The sequence below is a fragment of the Amia ocellicauda genome, chromosome 15 (assembly GCF_036373705.1).
Source record: "Amia ocellicauda isolate fAmiCal2 chromosome 15, fAmiCal2.hap1, whole genome shotgun sequence".
Classification (NCBI taxonomy): domain Eukaryota; kingdom Metazoa; phylum Chordata; class Actinopteri; order Amiiformes; family Amiidae; genus Amia; species Amia ocellicauda.
The window spans coordinates 12,523,215-12,548,787 of NC_089864.1; the positions used below are offsets into that span (position 1 = coordinate 12,523,215).

At 36.5% G+C, this 25,573-nt stretch overlaps 1 protein-coding gene across 4 annotated transcripts in view; it reads right to left on the reverse strand.

Moving 5' to 3' along the window:
• Positions 1-25,573, reverse strand: part of eps8a (EGFR pathway substrate 8a, signaling adaptor) — a 59,894-nt gene that overhangs the window by 31,488 nt on the left and 2,833 nt on the right. Inside the window, exon 1 of one of the 4 annotated variants that reach the window (XM_066724351.1) lies at positions 21,518-21,732. The exons of 2 other annotated variants lie outside the window; for them this stretch is intronic. The gene's annotated coding sequence lies outside the window, so the exon portion shown is untranslated. Of the gene's footprint in view, positions 1-12,683; positions 12,834-21,517; positions 21,733-25,573 lie in introns of those variants that run through there. One more of the 4 variants, XM_066724352.1, reaches the window with a different exon arrangement.

Consider the following 25,573-nt stretch of genomic DNA (forward strand, 5'->3'; position numbering starts at 1 on the left):
TTAATTCTTAACAGATGCCAGCTACTGCAATAGTATATCATCATATGGTGATAGCATCAATCCCTCTGAAGTGTGTGTTTGTGTAAGTAAACTGGACCTCCCAAGGAGCTATGTTAAGGTATTCACAATTCTCTATCTTTATGACAGCGTAATGAAAAGACCATTTTTAAGGTTAAAACAGATTGGTTATTGGGAAAATAACAGAGATAAGGGACATCTAAATCAAATTATTCCTGGGATTAGACTCTCAAAAACAGACAAATCAATCATTTCACTTTGACAGCCCTAATGAATACATAATATTCAAACAGACGTGAACTCAACTTCAATACTCTAGGAAGGTTATAAGGGAGTTTGAGGATAGTGTGGGCAGAGCGCCATGGGGAATACAAACACTGTCAGTGTCAGAACCACTCAGCATCTCATTCAATACCATTCTTACTCAAGTATAACTGTGTATATTTTCTAACATCAGGTAAACGGAAACTAATCATAATCTGATCAAGACAAAGACTATGTAAAGTATATGAAGCCATGCCAACTTTTTATAAAATTGCTTTACTAATGTTAAAATCCAACACAGAAGCAGCAGAAGTCTGTTTTATCTATTATATTTCTTAGCATACACCCATACAGTACAGTAAAGAGTACACCTAAAATGTTAGTTATCTTCACAAAGTTTGCACATGAATGATAAATGGAGTTGCAATATATGTGTGTGTGTGTGTGTGTGTGTGTGTGTGTGTGTGTGTTGCAAAACCAATGCTGGCAAAAACAAAAATAAATTAACAAGACTGGATTTACATGAGACAATGTGATTGCTTGAAGCTATGGTTCATCAAAGTCAAAACTTACGCAAGAGACATTTTCTCAGGGCAATGATAAAGTAAGTCATTTTTATCTTTTGTACTCATTTATAGCTGAATAAAACCACCAGGGGAATCACGGGGGAGTCCTTAAATCAATCTTGGAGGAGTCGGGGGAATTAATGGCCCCTTTCATAAAGAGTCTGTGATATAATTTATTAAGAATTCTTAGCAGAGTAAAATAAAATTTGGATGTAAGATGGTTGGATTCCCAATGGATCTGTGGCTTTCACCATCACAGATTTTCTGTATATACAGTGAAGCCTTGTGATTACATTTCCCAGGCTGGCTGTGTGTGTTAATTAGTGGGCCTTTCCACTAAAGCATTACTGGCACTGGAACAATCCTGTGTGAGTATTTGTTGTCTCAAGACTTATAAAGCTGAGCAAGTTGATGAGTTGTGAGAGAGAAGATGGGTAAAAAAAAAAGTGTATTAGAAACATTAAATTTTGTGGATGGTAAATTAAGCAAATTATTTAAACATGGCGCCCCTTCAACAGAATGTAAATTTAAACAATCCTACACAAAAAAGTCAAATAATTACAAAATGTGAAAAAAAAACTCACTCTACACTTTATTTAACTAACTAGTATAAATTCAATGAAGCAGACCATAATGAGCAAAAATTAAAATGCAAGATAATACAAATTAAATAAAATGTGAATGTAAACTCATTCAAAATTAAGTTTTCAATTAAGTTGTCAACATTTTAATACAATAAACGCATTATCCTCCACAAGGTTTGCATGCTATAGGTATCAGACTGTCTGACATGAAGGAAAGACAAAAAATAAACATCTGCTTCTTCTCATGGGAAGAAAATGTCAGCTCCCGTTTCCTATTCAAAAGTACTATAATGAGGGTGTTTCAGTTCATTATATAGCAATAAAACTTCTGGAAAAACTGTTTAGAATAAAAACTTCCTGTGGGTGGAATAATGTGATGACATTCAGGTCAAGTGTTTAATCTCTATTATTCTTTCAAAATGTGATCGTGACATCTGAAACATTTGAAATTAAAATAATATATATATATTTTTTTGTCAGATATAATCTGAGAAATGCAATGCCAATTCACTTCCCTTGTTCTGTTCCAAATGTTCTGGTTTCAGCTGCCCAAGGACGAGATTATAAATAACTGAATAGCATCATTAGACGGGCTTCTTTAATGTGAGTTTCAGGTATGAAGGCCCACACCTCTGACATGGGAACAATACAAGTCTTTGTTTCGATGCTGTGACTCATGGTACTAACATGCATCTAGTTTTTCAGACCACCACCCGTGACAGTATATTTCAATCTTCTTTTAAAAGTATCACTTTCTATTCAGACATGACCAGCATGTAAACTTTCACTTAGCCAATTATATGTTCAATATGCGTAATTACAAAACCCTTAATTAGGCAGAAGACATCATATCACCAAAAAGGCTAATTGCCAATCATATTCATGTCATCATATAATTCATACCAAGTAGAAATAACTGTTTATCAGTTATAAATATAAAAACAAACACACACACAAAAACAGATAGAAATAGATTTTTTCAATTAGTCATTTTTAATTGCCCCTTCATGGTGACATGTTTGTCACAAGTTCATTAGAGGAAAGAACAGCTATTAATCCTGTCCCTGGCTACCTGAGATTTAGAAAATTATTCCTGCGACCATATGTCAAACAAAGGGAACAGAACATCAATTTAAACAACTTTAAAGGGCAGATATTCCATAATGAATTTAAACTAGGTTTTGTTTGGTAGCAAATTGATTATTCTCATGTAATGATACTTGGGATGTATTTTCCCTAATTAAATTATATGAAATAAATAACTATAAATAAAAAGACCCTCATTCACTAAACAAACATCCACAAGATCTTATTTACAATGTAATCTTTTAAACATCAGCAAGGTCAGCAGCAACTCATATTATAACAATAAATGCTTTCAAATTCATAACTACTCTGGCCAAGATCACACCCTGACTGTGCTTTCACTCGGTATGGCCAGAAGGCAGGAAGCGCCACCAAACAATCCCAACAGCTGCCAGAATTGTGTGACATCAGGGCGGTTTTAATTGCTGTTGTGGCACATTTGTTTATTATCTGTGGGTTATTAGTTCTATCTGTGTTGTATTGTTTGATGGATTACCTGGGTGAAAGAGTGCTCATGCAAGACTGTGTTTAGTATGGCAGTCTCCAACCACTACTAATTATTTTACTTTTCAAATATTATTACCATTACTATTCCTGCTAATGATTCCTCCTTCACATACAATGGCCTATCCTAGTTTTCCAAGTTAGAAAAGAAAGCCATAAATAAGCACTCTATCCCCACAAAATGAAAAAGCATCTGAGCACAGGTTCGCTATCTCGGCTCATTTTAATACCAAAGATTGAGGTGCCACTACAGTAAGCTCTGAAAGCGTTTTTTCACACATTTGGACTGAATCATCACGCCCTAATCAACTCCAGGGAGCATAACACTACCTCACAGGACCTGGACGTGTTTTGAATTACACAATCACTTAGAAACTTCAATCATAGGAATAGGTGATTAAAGTTACCACGACCTGAATAATAACATTTCTTTAATACTTCTAAAGCTGTTATTGGTACTACAAAACTAACAATCACCTCGACACTGTTTCACTGATGAAAAGTGGATGCTTTTTCACAAACATATTTAGGATGCTATTAGAGGCCTACAGTCCTTCTGCACTAAGCACTGGACTCTCAGGGGTCATGTGATTAACAATTGTTGATTTCAATTGTTGAGGGTATAGAGGGAAACAAATGTCTTTGGTACTCGTTGGCTCACTGTACTATAAATTATGCTTATTTTATTTTGTATGGACAGTATTTACTGCACTTTGTAATGTTTCTTCTGAAAACTGTACATGACCATGGGTAGGGGCACCTGCTAAGAAATATTTGTCCTTAAAAAGATGTTACACAGTTTCTATACACTAATCATTTGTTTCCATAGAACTGGTGCTATTGTACTGAAGTTGTACAGGAAAAAGAGGTGGGGGGTAGGCACACAAACACACAGACACGAAGATGTATCAACTACAAACTGGATTGCTTTTCTACATGAAAAAATAGATCTGTACATGGCTGACTCTATGCAGACAGAAGTACTGCACAGGAAATTTGTCATAGTTCTGACTGAGTAACCTGCATATACAACCTTTAAACATAAAACATATTTAAATTTAAAAAGCTGAAGATGTAGAAATTTCCAAGCAAATTAGCAGCCAGTAAAATTACCATTATCACTATTTAATTCAAACGAAGTATGCCTTTGAAGCCTAGTAAAACTTAAGCCCCATTGCCCCTTCCATTATAGATTTTAATCCCTATTTAACAGTCAAAATAATATTCCCAAACTTGCTTTAACCTTACTGTATCCAGTGATATACAAAGTCCCACAAAGAGAAGCTCACCATAATTTTTCCCCTTACCTCAGCTGGAGTCAAGATACTGTGATGGCCCCTGTTTAGGTGGAAACATGCCGGTGCGAATTTCACAACAGTTTGTTAATGATCAACACAGGAGGTATCTGACATCACAGAGAGAATCAATTTACTTCCGAATGGCATGATATGGTCGGGTGCCAGATCTAAAATTAACCTTTTACAACAAAACAGTCATTCACATTATTTAACCGACTGGAATGAAATTATACGTTAGCAAAATAGCTATATTTGTCTAGGCAGAAAAAGAACAGTTCTGAAAAGGTATCACAGCATTGGACTGTGTGTTGCTAATGGTCTTACATATCCAAAAATGTCCAGTTGTCACATTATAGGGTTATTTTAAAGAACCTTCTCCTTCAAAAGTGGGATATAACAGTTTCAAATAAGACAATCATTGAGCTTACATTTTTGCTTAGTTTCCTATCTGACCTGTATCTTTCACTGGGCTATGTAAAATATCAGTTTGAGGTGGGAATTATTTGGGTTTGATTTGGTTGATTTGACACAGAAGGGGCACATAATCCGTGTTGAAGGCTGGAGATTTCCAAACACTGGTTGGATGTCGTCCAGCTGGAAGCAAACAAGACGACAGTTGTGTTTGAATATAAGGCACTGGCTGAATGTCACTCGTGTTCAAAGCCCTACCTTGCCAGCAGGGCTTAAAAGTGCAAAACACTTTAAAGGAGTCAAACTAAATATGCTGACCGACTGTACATACTGACACCTTTGATGGGATGTATTTGTTTTATAACAGAAAATGATTTTACAGAAAAATAGATGTCCTGAACAGATAACATGAATTAAAAGTGTATGTGAAAAACAAATCACGTTTAACACCTAAAAACATTGACAAATACATAATCATTTTTTTTTTTGTATTGGGTCTATCTATCTGATACCTATACACACATTCTAAAAAGGCAGATTAACAATTGCGCTTTGTCTTATTGATTTCCTATATTATTTACACCCCAAATCAAAGTTCACCATCCTGTTGCAATCTATTAAATAAATAAGTATGACAATTGAATGTCTACAGATAATCTTTTCACACAATGTATTGCCCAATCTCCTCTTGCATGTTAATCCTCATCTGGTTTACAAGTTACTTAGTCAACGCAGTTTACTCATTTCGATATCCTCCGAGAAATGATTATACATACCATTTCATATATAATTCAAAATCTTTCCTTAAACATCGATCTTGTTTATGTAAGGTAGTGACAATGAGTTTATAAAACTTATCTTTACCCTTTTTATGGATAGGTTGAACTAATATAAATGGTAATGTGTCAGACTATATAGCCGGATGTCCCCCAAGGACATTTTGTTTTCACAGCAGGAGGCATTTTGCTGTAAATCAGTTTTTCAGATAAAAACTGTGGAATTTACAGGCCAGAGTATGTGTCGTCTTCCTTCTACCCTGCGAAGACAAAGTCCAGCAGTCACAGGCAGAAGGGAAAAAAGGAGGGAAACAGCTCGTCAGCATGACTGAGAGAATTGTAAACAAACCTCCCTGGTCCTGCCGACTGACATACATGAATGATTTATGAAGAGTGGCACATCTTAAATGTGGATCCACGGGGATGAGCAGTCGGTCTCCTCTGGGTTCACAGGGAGTCACGGGCTGCTCTGATACATCAGAGAGCTCAGAGCTCAGCTGTGTGTGTAGATTTCGCTCTTTCCAGTTTAACTGTGTGTGTGCAGCCAACGTTGTTCATTGCGGATTGTCATTTCCCTGGCTGAGGACACAATAGCGTTCACCTGTTATCAACTAAGCAGATTTTGAGTTTGCCCTCTTCACAAAACAAAATAGCCCCATTATAGTAGTTACACACAGCAACAATGTGGACCGAGTTCCTCATCACGTTTCTGGCACTGGAGAAAAACATGGACTCTGAGCGCAGCTGTGACCACAAGAATGTACCGATGAACATACGGAAAAGTTGGACAGAGACTTTTCTCACAGGACAATAATGGCAAATTTGCTTAACTGTTTTTCCCTCCAGCTTAGGATTCCTAAAATAAAGTGCACTCTGCCCTGGCAATGGACACTCTCACGTGAGCAGGAAGGGCAGTGAAGGATCTGGGAGTTTGATACAGTTTGATCCGATGTACTTTAACGGTGAAGAGTATTTCTGTAGCATCAAGAAAGTCTCCATTATAATCTGCATCAACATTATCATGGAATATACACATTATAATTCTGGAATAGATCTTTCTTTCTTTTTTTTTCCACTTGCAGACGGTTTCCTATTTTATATTCTGAGACTGTTAACGGTGTTATTGTGTAATTATAGAGCTGGACTGCTAATTCACCAAGGAAGGAGAGACCTGTACACTGGACGGTCAGCACGACTCAGTTAATTGAATGGTTCTAGCTTTAGCTCACGGTATGCAACAACTTTCCAGTGCGAGGGTGAGATAATGGAGGTGTTATTGGCTTTCACACTGACATGGTAGGCAATAATTATGTGAAATTGGCTTCTCCTGTTAGGTTTTAACCTTGTCAAAAGGCAATTTCATAGGGGATGGCAGTAAAAAAAAAAAATAATAATAATTAAATGTATATTTGAGGTAACTGTAAAAAAGCAGCAACACAGCGCAACATACTGCTATAGTCCAGTCTGTGGCAGAATTAGAGAAACAGCAGGACCTCGAAGCGACTTCTCCAGTACACCAGGATGCATATGGTGCCATCCAAACAGTTTCTTCAAACAAAACATTCCTAATGCAAACAGAGTGACACTAATCACTAATTGTCAATAATACTCAGAGGTCAGTCATTGTTCATGTTGGTAGACTTTACTTCCTCATCTGATTTTCTCAAATTCTGTAATAATTAACCTTAGCAGATTGTTATTCTTTCCATATTAGTGAGTTAGAATGTCAGAAAAAATAGGGAGAAAATAAAGAAAAGCAGATGATATTTAACACACCCTTTAAAATGTTAAGGAGCACTTAACCACTTGTGCTTTTTTTCTAATCTATATTAATGATCTGGACTCTGGGATAGTTAGCAAACTTGTCAAAGCAGATACAATCTCGGCAGCACAGGCTATTCTAAGGGACTTAGATGATATTCAGTTGTGGGCCGACACCTGGCAGATTAAATTCAATGTGGAGAAGTGGAAGGTATTTCATGTAGGTAAAAAAAATGTCCACTATAATTACACTATGGGAGGAATAGAACTAGATGAAGTAACATGAGAAAGACCTAGGAGTCTATGTGGACTCCTCACTTTCCTCATCCAAACAATGTGGGGAAGCAATAAAAAAGGCAAACAGAGTGTTAGGGTATATTGTCAAAAGTGTAGAATTGAGAACAAGGGCAGTGATGTTCAGACTGTACAATGCACTAGTTAGACCTCATCTGGATACTGTGGACAGTTCTGGGCTCCACACTTCAAGAAAGATATCGCTGCTCTAGAGGCAGTTCAGAGGAGAGTAACCAGACTTATTCCAGGTCTGAAGGGAAAGTCCTACTGAGAGACTGAGGGACCTGAACCTTTTCACCCTGGAACAGAGGAGACTACGTGGGGACTTGATCCAAGTCTTCAAAATCATGAAAGGCATCACCCACATCAAACCAGAGGACCTTTTCCAGATCAGCAGGGATACACACACCCGGGGACACAAATGGAAATTGGGCTTCAAGGCATTCAAGACAGAAAACAGGAGACACTTCTTCACACAGAGAGTTGTCACAATCCGAACAAATTCCCCAGCGATGTGGTTGAAGTTGAAAATTTGGGAACATTCAAAAATAGACTGGACAGGATCCTTGGATCACTTAGTTATTATCGGCCACCAAACGAGCACGATGGGTCGAATGGCCTCCTCTCGGTTGTAAACTTTCTTATGTTGTTATGTTCTTACAAGTGAAAGTAGCGATTTATTGTTTTCCAAGGGCTAGGCTGACAAGGAAATAACAGTGGACTATAAAACTGACTTTGAATGCAGATCTGGGAACAGCACAATCAGGTTTTTAATGAGAATTACAGATATATCATGATTTTATTGGCATTTTAATAGAGAACTTATGACACATTGCTTGCTTGTGACACTGGAAAATTCCAATTTTCTGAGTCACATGGTGATGGTGAAGCTGATGGGATTTAAGAAATTAAACAATACAATGAAAAATACAATGAAACGTGAAAATGATACTCTCCAGTAACAAACCAGTTATATTAAAGCATAATCAAAAAGTTATGTTTTAGTATAAAGTTCAAGCAAAGAACAGAATTGTAATGTCCTAGCAGCAATTGATTTAAGACTTTGGAATAATAATCAACTGCATCTGTCGACAACTGACAATCAAGAAGTTGGAATATATGCTTCATATCACTGTATTTATACTTTTTGCCATCACCCAGCAGAGACAGCTAAGCACTGGAGTTACGGTTTCAATGAGATATAAATCTACAAGCAATCTCACTGCTGCGTTTAAATCAGAGCAGAGCCTTTTGAAAGTATAAATATATAGACCTCATCCTACCTTGATTGGTTGATAAAGTACTTATACACATCTATTGCTACCTTGATGTTATCTTAAGAGGGATAATGTTCCTACTTTCTTCCTGCGCTCTGGCCCAAATGCCACTCCTGTCAAGGATCATATCATTGTGTGTATAAATAGTGCAATTCATGCAGAAAGTGTCGTTTTACTTGGTTTAAGCATGAAAACACGCTTGGAATAAAATGAGAGAAAGAGTGTGACATTCCACATTTATTGATTTAAAATCCCTCAATTCAGAGAGACACCTCATTCCTTTATTGTGTAGCCTGTCATTGATCCACACATTCCCCTCATCCTAAGACATGCTTCTTGAACTCTAATGATTCTCCCATCGTCTGCAGCCCGAAGAAGAGATCAAAATATGGGATTGTATGGCTGTGTCTGTTATGCAGGAGCAGATGAGCTCAAGAAATGAGGCAGAGAACAAAAGGTTACAAAATTCAAGTACCCTTTTATATAGCAATTTGTATCAAACACAAAGGTAATAAATAAAGTGTCTTAAACCACAATATGAATTTATCTTAAAGGCACTGGGTCAAGTGTGAGCAGGTAATAATCTAGTCATGCTAATAAGAAATGGGTGTTGTAGCAACTAAATGACAGGAAGCGAAAACTCCAAAATAACCTTGAACTACAGATTATCTATTTCTGTGTCTTACATCACGAGGTGTCTTGGTCTGACCTCGAAAGATTATGCCAGTCTTTTTTTTTCCACCCTAGTCTCTAGCTTAATTCTTTTGTGCCGATATTTCTCCGACTGCATGTCCTGTACAGTAAGTAGATGTTTTCACTGCTCCACTGTGGGTGTGGGGGTAAAGAGGATTTGTAAAGCTATTTACATCCATATACTCACACAAGTCTGATATAATCCCTGCCAGGCAAAGTATGCCACAGCACGGCATTAAAGCACCTTACTATAAAGTCTACATGTAGCGCAGTCTGGATTTCACTTCTTGTTCTTCTTGAAGTCCAATCTTGTCAGGATGGTGAACAATTGAAATTGTGAGAGAGAAATATAAATCATTAGCCTTATTTTGAGTAAAACTACATAGATCAATGCATTTAAGTTTTCAGAATTGTTAGATCGTTTTTTAGAAGTTATCATGGTCGGTTTATTAAATTTATTAACAAATAACATTCAAATATTTCCTATTTCAAACAAAACTATTTGAAACTTTCTATCAATATCACTTCAGAACCCATCTATAGAGATTAATCAAAGCTTTGAGCAAACTTGAAAATGGTTTGGTTTGAAACAGAAAATCATTAGGCCTACTTCTAGCCTTGACCAAATTAAAACTTTGATCTGCCCACGAACTGCAAATTACAAAACTGTACCCTGTCGTGTTTTTATTAAGTAGGCATAAAACTGGCTTCTGAGAATAAATTAAATCACAATTGGGTACAAGTTTTTAATTTGCAGTTGGGTAGGTCAAAGTTTTGATTTGGTCTCAGCCCAAAATAAGTATGCAATGCAAAATCAGAAAGTACATTCCACATTACAAGACCTCCTGCATTTAACAAGCAGGAAACGTAGAATCCTTTATTTCACAGTTTCAGCTGGTTTGGCAGGCATTTGGTAACAATCCTATGGGTTATTTTTAACCCTTTTAAAGTAATTATATGTCTTTGCTACAGTAACAGCTCAACAAGATTAATTCTCACTGTGTTACCAATTGTATCAAGTCTCTGGCACTTGTTTCAACACTAACATTAGGGGTACTTATCTGAGTCGGATTTTGCAGACCATTTGTTGTGGGGGAAGAAAACACATTATTTTCCAGTTTCAACAGAAATTAATTTTAGTTCTGCAGCTAATTATAATGCAAAATGTTGTTTTCACACTTTGCTTTGCACTTGTACCATTCCCTGGCCCAAGTTCAATTACTTTTATAGAAGGCCATTCATTGAAAGTCAAGTAAAAGTAATAACATGACTTCCCCCAGCCAACTTAATAAAAATACATGTCTTGCCTTGGAAGGTAATGTCTTGTAAAAAGTACATACACAAGAGGGCACATAAAGTTCATAACCCCTTCCAAGAACATGTCAAGTTAAAATATTAAATAATATTAAAAATAGACAATGATTTAACCTACAGAATAGTGATATTAAGTGAAGAACTATCAGAAGTTATCATTAGAAGCTATCAGAATAATGGGGACCCCTGAATTTTTCTAACAAATGTTTAATAAACTGCATCCTAACCCACCAAAGCCCAGAGATTAACAATTTTGATATACCATCTGAAATCTGTTTAAGTTCTGCGTTCTGTCTGACTATAGTTTTTTCCTTCACACTTGAGAACATCTGCCAGAAACTATTAAACAACTGTGTGTCTGTGGAGTTCAATAAAACCTTGAAGCTTTATGCTGAATTTACCCTATTGTTAGCTTCTCACAACACTTATTAGATAAACTCACAGAAACGGCAGTTTCAACTGTACAACTGTATTTCGAAGACATTTTCAGACACAAACAGTAACTTACTTTTTATGTTTGAACTGAACAAAGGCAGTACAAATGGCCAGTAGTACTTAAATTAGTTTGAGTGAATCACAGAGCAGATATTTAAGTTATTCTGAAGAGTCTCTAAATGGGATGTTTTCGGTTTAATATATCACACATGCTTAGATTTCTCAGAACATCAAATGGCCCAGACAGAATTACGTCAGCCTGCAAAACAATAGCATATATTTTTTCAAATATCTGGCCTTACAGCCATGTGATGAGTAATATATTTCAACGTCTTGAAATGCAAGCCAAAACTCTTACATTACCATTTAAAATGGAATATTTTATAAATGCTTAATTTAATTAAAAGGTGATTTGATATATGCCTTTTTAGGTCTGTCCTTTTAACTAAGTGGAACCCAGGCAGGTATTAGAAGAACAGTTATGTCACAAGGAGGCAGGGATTTGAAGTGATGATGTGTCATGGTTAAAACCGAGTCAGAAACAATGATTGACGAAGATATGTGTCAGATTTGATATTTCATTGAGATGAAGAATACAATATAGAAATCTGGCAGAAGTATGTATACAAGGTGATTACCAGCAATTCATAAAATTGCTGAAACAGATTCAATTTAATCTAAAGCTCATTAAAACATTTACATTTTCTGTACATCGAGTGATTCCTCCACTGTCAAGATCATTCTTTTCTGCTGCTATTAGACCCAAGCCCAGATCATCTTTGCAAGTTAATTAAAAAACAAATTAAGACAAATCCACAACGCTCACTGCAGAGACTGATTTAGGAAGAGGATTCCACAAACCTTGTTTCCTATATTCTTGGTACACTAATATGCGAGTTAATTCCAACAGTCACCTTCTAAGACCACAAAATTAAAACCTAATGGAATTAAAAAACAATTCCCATCAGCAACAATTCTGAGACAAACAGGGTGATGGAAAATATCTCCAAACAACCTTGACAGTAATCAAAATTAAGAAAAGCATGCGTCTCAAAATAGCAAGAGGCTGTAGTGTTTTATGGTAGTTTGCATATGTATTAGAAAATGCCATTGCTTTTAGATTTTAATATATTGCACATGTCTCAAAAGTGAGAAAATCCATCAGAAGGGTAAACCACACAGTCCTAGGTCTAAACCACATTCCCACAGGAATAGCGTACATGAAAAAGCATTTGCATGAGAAGAAAACACATGGAAAAGCCTTGCCTGGTGACTGCATAAATAAACAGCTCTTTCAAAAATGCAACTCGTTTGAACCTCTCAGCTATTATATCTAAAAGCTAATGACACACTAACATCACCATGTCTTATGACCCAGTCCTATTATCAATCCAAAACATACCTGGATGTGGGACCTACAGCAGCAGGTCTTCGGGAAAGTCAATAACAAGCACAGTGAAGATGGTCCAAGAGAGATGGTCCAAAGCATACAGAAAGGCCTTCGTCTCTGATTGACCCCAGTTCAGGACGGGCTGTCCCTCATAGCTGTCAAGATTGTGAAAATTGGGATCCCAGATTTAGTAATGCTGTGATGCAGGAGGCAGACAGGGGGCAGGAGGAATAATAACGGCTCCTCGCTGTGGGATGGCAAGTATCTCACTGGAGACATGCAGCTTTGTGAATGACAGGACAGCCCGGTGAGTTCACGTCAGCAGGAGGTTATCAGTGGATTTACTTCCATTGTCGTTGTAAGAACAGTAAGCTTAAGCCTCTAATTAATGGCTCATTAGGGACTCAGGCCAGGCCCTTGTGGACGTGGCTAAACTAACATTAGATTAGTGTAAGCGGCTGTGTGGGATCTCGAAGCATCAGTTGTGCACAACGCTAGCAGAGCCCCCTGTATGCAAGACTTAGCATATCCATGGTAACAGCAAACAACAAAAATGGAGGCACTGACATTCGAATGCCTCAGAGAAAGTGGCTTAGCAAGTGCTGAACACAGGAAATTCATTCAAGCTTTTTTGAAAAGACTGAATGCATGGCAGCTTATGTGCAAGTTCAAAAACCTGTTAACTTGACCTTGAACCATCTTTAACAAATACCCTTAATTCACAGAGAGCCATTATAAACACACACACACACACACACACACACTGTTGTGCAGTAGTTTGGGATGCCCTTAATGGCTCTCTGTGAATTAAAGGTTTTTAACACTCAACAGAAGAAGCAGGTATTATTTAATGTTCTGAAAGCATTCCACTTGCAAATAGCAATAAAACAACCTGTGACCAGCTAATAGCTGAGGGAAATGTTTTCTGGCTGAACAGCTGGTAATAAGTATGATAAACAGGGCTGGCCAGATAACATACGGTTTCAAAAACTGAGCCAAAGCACATGTTGAGTCCCAAGCATCACCTATAATTAACTATTTACGCACCATATCAATATCGCATTCAAATAATTTCTGGTATCATTTTGGTATTCAATTTTGCTTTATTTTTACAACATTGACTCAGGCTTACCTCTGTGTAAATAGAAAATTTTTAAGTGCATTAAAAAGAAAAAAGGGTATCTTAAACCGTAAATGCCTCAGCTTGGAGATTTCAGGAATTGGGTCCTCTAATCCAGACATTGCTGGGTTGGATCTGGGCTGTGTTTAAGCCACCTGTATACAGGATCAGCACAGTGTGGGCCCAAGTGCTACTAGTATTTTCGAGCTTAAATTGCAGTCCTGGATTTGCTTTGCTTGCTGCACAACACTTGATTCAAATAGCTTACCGCATCTGTGTCAACAATGAGAGATGCATTAGTCCTCCCTAAAATGACAGCTCTACTCTTATTGCTGTGGACCTCCAATTCTAAATACAATAACTACAATAAGATTTAATTGTTGGTCCTAATAAAATAGTAATTATAATAATACTTAACTTTATTGTATACATTTAATTACAGTATTGGGTAACTACTAAAGCATAACATCAATGCATTAGCTCACCCCAATCAACCGTCTGTGACTCCCCTAAGTAAATTATCCAAATAATCAATTTCCGAAGTAATTTCTTACAGGGCTAAACTGAGGACATAAAATGGAAATACTTGCATCTTATTTAAAGGCCCAATTCTCTATGTTTTTTTGGCTGATATCTTGAACAAATATACTGTCTTTCTTTTATCAAAACAAAATAATTATTTGGATTATTTAAGTGTATCAATGTGACTATGTATTGTTTGTAATTTGTCTTTTCCTGAGCCAGCAAACAAAAGAGCAAAAACACATTTTCCCTAAACAAAAAAGGAAATACAATTTCAATGTAATTTCAGGATGGTTTTGAAAGGGAACAGTGGTGAAAATGGGCGTCATTGAGCTATCATTTTAGAGGCAATCATGCATCAGAAGAAATATCCCCACTTTAAAACACAGATCCCTCATATTGTACCTACAAAATATATTTACGTTTTTAACACAAAAGCATACAATAATTGTGCGAATGTGAGAGCTCCTTTATGCTTTGCCAAGACAATAATTAACTGAATATGGCAATATGTGTGCATTTGTTGTGTTACATTACAGAAATGCTATACTACAATCCCCATTTAATCACTAATTAACAGCAATTATTAGTTATTCACTGGAAGGCCAAGTATAGTAAGCCTATGATTGACCTACAGCCACAGTAACATATGGCTTCTAGTGTAAATAGCTTAAGATTTAAAGTGGTTTAAGACATACCAATAGCTAGTAGTAACTCTGTGGTCCCTTTAATATACATACCTACACACACCGTCAGTCAAAGTATTAGTCCTACTGAAAATTACCCAGAAATCCTGAAAATACACATATGTTTAGGGTATACTCAAAATGTAGGTGCTTATTTACTTATGTTGCAGGCAAGAAAACAGCATTGCACAAGGCCCTGTGTAGAACAATGCCAGCCAGGCTGCCAGCTTTTTTAATTTACCTAGTGTGATATCATATCGAACCTATTGTGATGCAGTGGAAATATGCAAATCAAAATTGGGTATCGGAGTGATACCTATATAAATATATCTCTAATCAGCAGTAAATGGCATTTTCCAGTACAGTACAGAGAACCCATTCATTTTGCATTCCAGCATGCCTTGCAAAAGCAAGTTCTTACACATTTAAGAACTGCTTCCTGGATAAGAAGAACTATAAAAGCAAATAAAATCAAACTCTAAATGTATATTACTCCCAACCTATACCATTATATTTCTCGTGACATTTCTACAAAAAGGTCCTTTGCAGACTGGTGATTTAAAACATAAGATTAGATAAGCATGTTATACATTACAAAGATGTGCAATGAGTTTTCTGAGTGTGGTGAGAGATTGAGACAGGATAGAAATTGTCACACTCTCAGAAACAAAATCGTTTTTATCCACGCAAAGCACAACATGAAAAGATTTCCTGGATTCTGTGTGGACGATCCCACTTCCCTAATGTCTCTCGCTTTCCAATCACATGGATAACCCAAAACACACCCATCAGTCTTATGATGCGAGAGACCAGGGTGAAGACTGTGGTGACCTCAGGGTATTTTTGCTGATAAAATATTGAGGGAAAAAAAAAAGATTATCAATGTGATAGAAAGAACCGCAACTACTTATGATTTGAAACACAAACAGTCTGCCTGACGTCACTGTATCCCTCGCTCTATTAACTGTGAACCACATTCGGGCATACAAAGCTAGCATTTAAAAAAACAATCTATCAACAAACCATTTTAAGACATATATATATATCATCATCATCATCGATCCACTACATGAAGGCCTCCCTAAGATGACACCACTTTAATGTGCTGCGCCTCTTTTTCAGGTCACTTCGGCAAAATTCATATTTAATCTTCCCATGTTTTGGTGGTCTTATAATACTTATTTATGTGGTCTTTAGATAGATAGATAGATAGATAGATAGATAGATAGATAGATAGATAGATAGATAGATAGATAGATAGATACATAGATACAGATCTGTTCAAACATAACAAAAAACTGTAATGTCCATACTTTGTGGTATTTAAATTTGTATTTGAACTTTCCCCCAGTCAGTATACACCTTAGTTTAGATTCTCTGAAAAGTCTTAGATTTTAGGAGAACATTTCCTCTTTACAAGAAATCATTATTGCACAACTCAGAGAATTGCAAAACTGTAACACGATAAAGGGGATACAAAAGCAGGTTGGTACATTTGTTTTATTTTGTGCAATTAACAGGGTGGAGCTGGAGGCAGAAGAGGGGGGAGAGGAGGATATCTCAATGTTTCAGGAGGGATTGTCACCTTGAAAAGATTTTATTTAGTAAACGTATGCATATCTAGTGATGATAAACTAGAGTAGACGAGACATGAAATCCTTGCCTAGGCACAGAGTTCAGTTTTTATATATATATATATAACAAGTACATACATAGGATACCTGGTTTACTTATTTTGTGCATAATATTTCACTGGAGAGCATTCACCTTGTTTAGGCAGCAGTGTGAAGTAGTGGTTCGGGCCCTGTACTCCTGAGAGGAGAGTTGTGGGTTCTGGGTCAACACTGGGAGGTAATTTATTTATTATTTTCTAACACAATTTCCTTACGTTTCTCCAAAGGCCTACAATACATTACCGGTAACGATTTCTTTAGATTCAGGAGGAAAATCCTGATACAAATGTGTGGTTTATAAAGTTATAGCAATAGGGAAGGTTGAAAGTCAATATGTGCTTAAGCAGTCCTGCTAATCTTATCAGCATAAGACTGCTTTTCTGAGTTTAAAACAAAAACATTGTTCAAGGACAGACATCGGTTCTGAAGTGAATGTGCTAATAATTAGATACCAGTCATGGTTCAAATGCTCACACCACATTTTTTTAAACGGTGAAATGAAGGCTATGAAGTATCCATGAGTATCTATCCACATAATGTCAGGCATTTGTAGGCTATGTTTCTCAACTAAACTAGTAACAGTTTTAAACTCCAAATAAGAACGAAGACTGATCTCAAACAAGCATTCACCTGAAATGCACAACAGCGGAAAGTGCTGCCTTATAGTTCGCAAAGCTACCCTAACAAGAACACGCTGTACAACACTGATCTGCATTCCTGATGTCATTAGTGTAAACATTACTTTGTTGGAAAGAAGGTTGATTCTAAATGTAATTATTTTTCCTTGCCAATAGCAGTGTTAATACTCAGGCTTTCATGCTCTGTGCAGAAGGGAGAGAGAGAATACAGTACTTTATTGTCAGGGATAATTCTATTCCCTTGGCAACAGTTATTTAATGTAAACAGCTTTCAATTGCAATTCTTCAAGACACCCCACAGTAAATCTTAATGATGTTTTAAAGGTTGCTGTAGAATGTATCCTTGAAATTGTTTATCATGTTGGGGTGACATTTACAGCTTCTAACACATTTACACAAATAAAAAAAAAAACACCACATCTAGTTTTTTTATTTTTTATTTAAGGAGCACTAGACTATCTGGTGAATTAAATGTATTTTCTCTCCAAGAGTTTTTATTTAATTTACATAAACACATACATATGCACATGTGTGTGTTTATGATTATGGTATGTTTGTTTTTCTGGTTGGGTGGGTGTGACCATTAGTACCAATTCCTGAGAAAAGTTAAATGCTCAGGAGTGTAAACACAGATGAATTCAGACCTGACAACAAGCTTATACTAAGTAGTCACCAAGGACACACAATAGCCTCCCAGAGAGGATAATGATCCTGGTAACTTTAACAATGCTGCTTCAAACTTAAACCTAGGTGGTCATGCATCAATTATATAATCACTTAGACAGGGCTGCACTGAACTTCAGTATGATTCCAGATACCACTAGTGTGACAGATGACTAAATGTACTAAGAAAAAATGAACTAACTGGGTTTTTTGTGTACTGTTGAAATGTAGTACTTTAAGAACGTAAAAAGGCTTTGATTTATGATTTTGCTCTTTCTACTAAAATACAGGATTTCAAAAAGACTTCTAACAGAATAGGATACAAAGATCAATTTACAAAACAAAAAGAGTATAAAAGCCCTACCCACTTAATAAGGTAACACCCAAGTGCTTCAAAGCAACAAACTAAAAATACAACAGCTGTCATTCAATGCCAGTAGCCTATGCCATGTGACTGTTTGCTTAGTGCAACACACCTCTTTGTTGATTAAGTCACCATGCATTGTTTCCTATAAAGGTATTAAAAATTAAACACACTATACAAATGTCTGAGAACACTGCTGTGCCAGCATAAGGTGAATTAATTTATTATAGCACTGAAAGTTTTGTAACCATGTGGCACAATGACAAAACAGGTAGTCAACATAGCTTAATATACACGTTGAAATGGACAGTAATGGAGCTGGAAATGGGAAGAATAATGACTAAGAAAGTCATCAGTGAGCAACAACCAATGCACAGCAGGTCAGAATGATATTGCCTGGGTACATCTCTCCGAGACTACTAAAGCTCAGGGAAATGCAGTGACAAGATTCACAGAGCAGAAGACAGGATCTGGAAAGGCTATGCAAAGATTAGGAGGCTATGAACTGGAGAAAAACGTGGACCAATCACATTCTCAACATAAAAAAAATAAAACGCCTAATAAGAAATTGTTTTAGATGTTTGGGGATTGATTCACTATAACTAAAGCAATAGGTTAATGAATTTGAGTATGTTCTCAAATGGATAATAATGGACCCTGAAATACAGACCAACCAGCCGAGGCACTGTAAAGATTAAAGAGCCTGTTCATCCTTTTTACATACCCATTATCATCATTATTATAATCAGCTTCCTATTGTAGGTCTCCCTCATATGTTCAGATTTTCTGATGAATGCCTGTGAGATATTACCCTCAGAAAAAATATGCAACAATAACAACAAAAAACACCAATCAACAAGATCATTCCAGAGGGACTGACTTTGAATGTAATATTAATAAAATAAAATAAAATAAAAAGCTGTACGGAGAGTCATGTGTATTGAATGTCACAATCCCATCCACATTCTCTTTACAACTGTATCCTGCAGAGACCGTAGCTTTTTCCATCTTTTTCTGTATCTTAATTTTCATTCCAAAGTCCCTGTAGATTTATGATGCATTTCATCTTCAGCTGCCAATATTACACCAGTGTATTTCACTTCAATAGGTGCAAAGCAGGGGGTTGCATATGTTACTTTAAATGCTGTTAGCAATGCACGTCCTAATTAATATAAAGTATCTTTGTAAAACAGCTCTTTAGATTTTTGGAAACTGTTTAGGTTATGATGTATTGTAGTCATTTCTCCTTTACTGTAGGCATACAAGAATGAAAGACCACACATTTTGAAAACATCTTCTCATGACAAAAACCACCCAGACTTTCTTGATAACATGTCAATTCATAGTTAATTTACTTGTATGCCACAGGTATATATAATCTGAGAGCGACTTATCTACAAATTACACATTTGTATTATTGAAGATAACTGCCACCATAGAGCCTCACGTATATATATATATATAATACAAATTACAAAATTTTACTTATGAATGAATCCTATAAAGAAACATGTAAATTATGTTCCCAATTGTCTATCAGTATCACCTTCCTCTGATATTTTGACAAACTTTCCAGTAACCTTTTCCAAAAAATGTCTTGGTGAGATTCTGATCTGCACATGCTACCACTCGCATATAATATTTAAATATTTTGGGTATAGGCTTGTGTGATTCTTTCTATGGGTTACATCCACAGAAACCAAAGATCAGGGATAGTACTGTTTCCCTACTAAGAGAGATCAAATATTTATTTTTGTGTAATTAATCATGCATCATCTATCCTTTTATTAAGCAAAAGAAGTTGGGTTCGGATTTGGAAAATCACACCTTAACCGTTACTATTGTAAATATTACAAAATTGTGTTAATGCCAGTAAGGAGAAATTAGCATAGTATATATTTTCAGTCTTTATTCAACTTTATTAATCTGCATTCATTTATTTAAACACATCTGGAGCAGTATGACCTCTTTATGCCAGCTTTAGGCATCTTTATCCTGAAGCCTACAGCTTTTGGCTTCTCTTCCCTACACAGAAAGACTTAATATTTTAAATACATGAATAAACAAATCGAGATCCCCTGAAATCACCCAGGGATGAACAGGAAGCCCCTTTGTCCTGCCCTCCACAGCCCTTTCTGTCAAGATCACAGAACCTCCACAGTAAAGACTGGAAAACAGAGTTTGTGAATCAAAAGCACGGTTATTTAGGCTGGACAAACATGCATCTAAAGGCCATTTCAAGTTACCTAACTGCAGTAAATCAAACAGGGTAAGAGATAGATAAAAATAAGTATAAATGGTTTCAAAACATTCCACTGGAGTTTTTCTTCAATGCATCTTTTTCAGCAGTGAAAGGGGCTTGGTTATTTCTCCCTAGCGCTAGTAAGAAGTGGCCAGAGTCCAGAGATTTGACAGAGTGAGCTCTCATCCTGCATGACAAACATTCATGGCAGAACGATTCTGCTGAAAAACAAACCATTACAACTCAGGACTGTCCCACAGAATCTGACTTTAGCACAAGTTCAGACTGCAACCACAAGAAAACACAACACAGGTTTAAAACATAAACAAAAATCAAAAAACAACCAACCAAACAATCACATCTGTGCCCTGAACTGTATTCTCTGTTCCCACAATGCCCACTGTAATTAAATTAATTGTATCAACAACTAAGATGCATCATTAATGTAATTTTCCGGAGGTCCACTTAACCTATAAGATGGAGGAATCGAAAATGCTCAACTTGTTCACACAGTAAATTAAGCTAGCCCTTTAGAGAATCCCCTTTTCCATCAGTCTCTAGGTATATTAACATTGGCTGCTTTTCAATAAGTAATTTCAGAAGGGACATTTAAACATTTATTTAATGTGCACACAATGGATCTTAATATAATGCATATATTTACAAAATGCAGCAAGTATTGAGTTCTGTTCTATTTACACACTGAAGAATCACCATTTGTTCCATGTGCTGTAAGATGGGGTCACACCTTCATTCCTTTCTTTTTATGGTTTAACTTTCAACATGAAACAAGACTCTCCTCTTTAGCATCAGCATTGCTCTGGACTCAGACATTGAACTTTTCAATAAATCCAGTTGTTCCCGGGCATCCTTTTATGTTGTACAGTACAGGCCAGTATCATAACACAGTCCAAAAGCACAAAAGATCAGTAACTCACCCTCCGTTTGGAGATTGATATCTGCATTAGAATTCCTCCTTTTCCATCAGATGGGTACGCAGCCTTTTCAACCACAAGAATTGTGTAACAAATTTGAAAAAGGCTTGACAACCAGGATCTTGTGTGGTCTACGTCCCCAAAAACTTCGACGCTGTAACCCGGCACTCAGCTGTGTAAAGCCTCTCTGTTTGGCAGCTATCAGCACATTGCCTCCTCGGGGACGAGACTAGGTCAACCAATCACAACTCACTCTGCCACCCAGTTATTTATCAGCCACGCTGAAGGGTTACTGAAATAATAAACAGGCTGGGCTTTCCCTTTTCATCTTGTTTGTCCCTTTTAATCATTGACTTTTCTTTTTTCCTTTTGCCACCCCCAGGGAGTAACTGTAATCATTAAGGCAGTGAAAGAGTACAATATTGACAGAACATTCCTGTACAGTCAGTCTTCGGTTTCAAAAAGTCATTCCCGAGCCAAAGGTTAAGCCACTTGCGGAGACTGAATGTAAATGAGTAGAGCTGAATGGTAAATAACAGGTAGCCTCGCCTTAAAATCAGACAATGGAAGAAACTACATAACTGTGATATAAGCAAACCTCTGAAATACAGTGTAACTTAGATTGTATTGTACTCCTTTCTGTATTAGATATGCAGGGAGGTTCTGTACTCACATTGCCAACTCTATCTGTTGAAAAGAGTGCACTCCCCAGCATCAGCCTTTTAAAATCATTAGGAGGTCCTAGAACCAACCCCTGGTACCTGTGAAGCCGATAACCCACAACTTAACCAGCCACATCCCTTCAATATGAATTGGGAGTATCAAATGTCAAATTCACTGGTCATAAACAAATAGACAAGCCTCATATAGTGACAGCAGTCAGTGAATAGGCCTGTGTTTTCTGTCAACTATCTTTCTCAAGCTCTATCAACTAGATACATAAGGTTACACTGTTGCTAATTGTTCTCTGTCCTCTGGGTCCTCTCTGTAAATCCCATCTTCCAAATATTGTATGATCTCATACCCCCAGGAGGAACCTTTTCTTTGTTTTTAGTGGTTTGATATCAAGTGGAACAGTGTGTACATAAACATTTAACTCACATGAATGCACAGAAAACATGTATACACAAAAACATTACACACACAGCCGTTTCAATCGTATTCAAGGCATTACTGCAGGCAAAATAAAATCTGACACAAAAACAACACAGTTTCTAAAGATTGTCTGTGCTTTCTCCCTTGTTTGGGTTTGGAGATATTCTATCATTATACTCCCTTACAGAAGCAAGAGTGGATTTATAATGTGGATATAATCTGACACTAATGAGACTGACCAGAGCACTGTGGGGAAAAGGCTGACCTGTGCAGACTATGAGAAGGGAAGCCCTTAATTAAGCTCTACTGCTGATTAAATTAAATAATACATAGCATTAAGGACATTAAGAAGTAAACAGCTCAGAGATGCAGTTTTTCTTTTAGAGGGACACTCATTCCTGATCAAGGCACTACAGTATCACCAAGAAACTTTGTAGGGAACGTCAATTACCTTTGTGGATTACTTGCTATGTTGTGATAATACGTGATGGGGATTATCTTCACACTGGGGTACTAAAATCCTCATCCATACTCAGCATGTTTTTTTTTTAATCAGTCTCAATAAAATACAATTTCTTGATGCTGACCACTGATACAAAATACAATATTTCCTCTCTCTGTATAATTTGCTTTTAGTGACACTGCAGGGATAAAGATAATGTGCAAATACATAACATATAGTGTAGTTGAAAAGAAAGCCGTAGTTTGCTCCAGCTAGGCTCTTAACTTTCAATTTGAAAAACAGACATGTTGCAGTAATTAAGTCAGGCAATATTTTTAGCTCCGTAACGAAACAGTTTAATTATTTTCCTACCTCAGGGGGTTCTATAGAGATTCAAAGCAGATGCTAACAACCCACTAATGACCGATACAGCAAAAATAAATGCAGATGTAGAATTAATGTATTATAAATAATAATAATATAATTCTGATAGAAATTTAGCATTTCATAGGCTCACATTTCTCTTCAAATACTTCATCTCTATATCTGACAAACTTCTGAGGGGTATTTCCCACTTATCACAGGGATCAAAATAATTTAGCTTTGCTATTTTTTCCAATACCTATAGTTTAATACCACATTTCAATAAAAAAGGATCTATTTGAGTTTATTTGCTGTGAGAGAAGACAGGGACTTTTCAAAGCCTCATAGATAATAAATCCGAGCATATTTGCTTTGTAACTCAAGGCCCACAGCACCCATGACGACACCCTGATAACAGTTAATGCTGGCAGTTGAGTCAAGATGTTGCTCAATGTCTGACACACAGCTAGACTATAGTCCCTGAACTACACACATTATAGCATTTGGGAGATATGTTTTGACTCCAGTTGCCATTTGTAAATAAACTCCACAAGGGATACACTTCAGAGGGGCTTTTGGTTTCACATAAGAAAGATCTTCATGCTTTGGCTGCCACTGATAGCTGCAGTGCCTCAGCAAACAGGAAAAAGAACAAAGGGCTATGTCAAACCTAGATCCTTAGAGAAACCAAGATGGCTATGAATAGAAAACAATAAAGGACAGAACAACACTGTAGATAAGGTCATAGGAAATATCTTCAATAGGACCACATTCAGCCAAAGTGAAAATCTCCCCAAAGGATAGAGATGTATTTTCACTAAGCATCTATATCTACATGCTCAAAATGCATTGACTACATTTCAGTATAGAAACAAACAAGAATATATTCAGAAACACCTGATGTGTTAAATAAACCGATTTAATAGCAGGGTCATAGGGTCATAAACCAATACAAAATTGACCACTAAGCCATGGAGTTACATGTCCTGCACATCACTCTTACAGAAATGAAACCCTGGAAAGACTTAAATTACAATTGTCTCTACTGTACATCAATTCTTTCCATTATAATAACGATATCTTTTTTCTTTTTTGGTTTACCACAACCCAGCTGTTAACTGATATCCTCCACTGGGATAGTGGAGAAATGCATTAAAAACACTGTAAATTAATTTCCTTTGTTCAGTTGTTAGCCTGTAGATGATAAAACCTTCATGCACAGAATTTCTGCTCAATTTATACACAATCTAGAAAAATCATTTCACACCCACAGAAGACTTCTGCACAATTTTCTTCAGGAGACCGACTTACTGTCCAGAAATTAACATTACTTAATCACAGGTTTGACCTTTCAGTTAGGCTACTACTTAAACTCTACTCTTTTAAAGGTTTTCAGGGTTAACACCACACTCACACAAATTTGAGACAGTCAGATGGGAATTCTTAGCAATTCCAAAATAGTTTGGAATGCAGTTTATTTACTGAACAGAAGTTTCCATTAAAAGGTCGTGAACAAGGCCCACAACAAAATAAAACTGCTGTTTCAAAATGTTTTATATGATGTAGTCCTTTGCCTTGATTTCTTTATGTGTCCATTGAACAAGAACAAACATTTTTCTTTAAAGAAGGGTTCACATCAAGATTGAAACTATTTATGTGAACCTATACTAACCTAGCGGTACGAGATGCTTAAATTAATTATGAGTGTTGAATTTCAAGTCATACCTTGAAAAACCTAAAAAACAACCAATTCCATTTCTACCTATTATGGTCTAGCAAACCACGGTTCAGAAATTGAATACAATCCGTGGGGCTGTCAAATTCAAACACTAATCAGGCCAAGCAATTGTAAGCTTCTCAATTCTGAAGCAAAATCACTAGGGTCCCTTTAAGAAAGTAGGTGCAAAAAGAGACCCACAAAATTAAATTAGTATTTTATGTAGGCCTATACGTCATACATTCAAAAGCTAATTAAATTTGTAAAAAGAGCAGTAACTGTCAATAAAGCAAGCTTGTGTGTAAACGTATAGCTAAGCTGTCAGATGAAGAAAAAAGGCATCGTGTAATTAGGTCATGTTAATTCAGGCTCTTGGGCTGTAGTAACGGTACTCCCTGAGAGAACGATAAACAGCATAGTGACATTATGCCAACTGTCACAG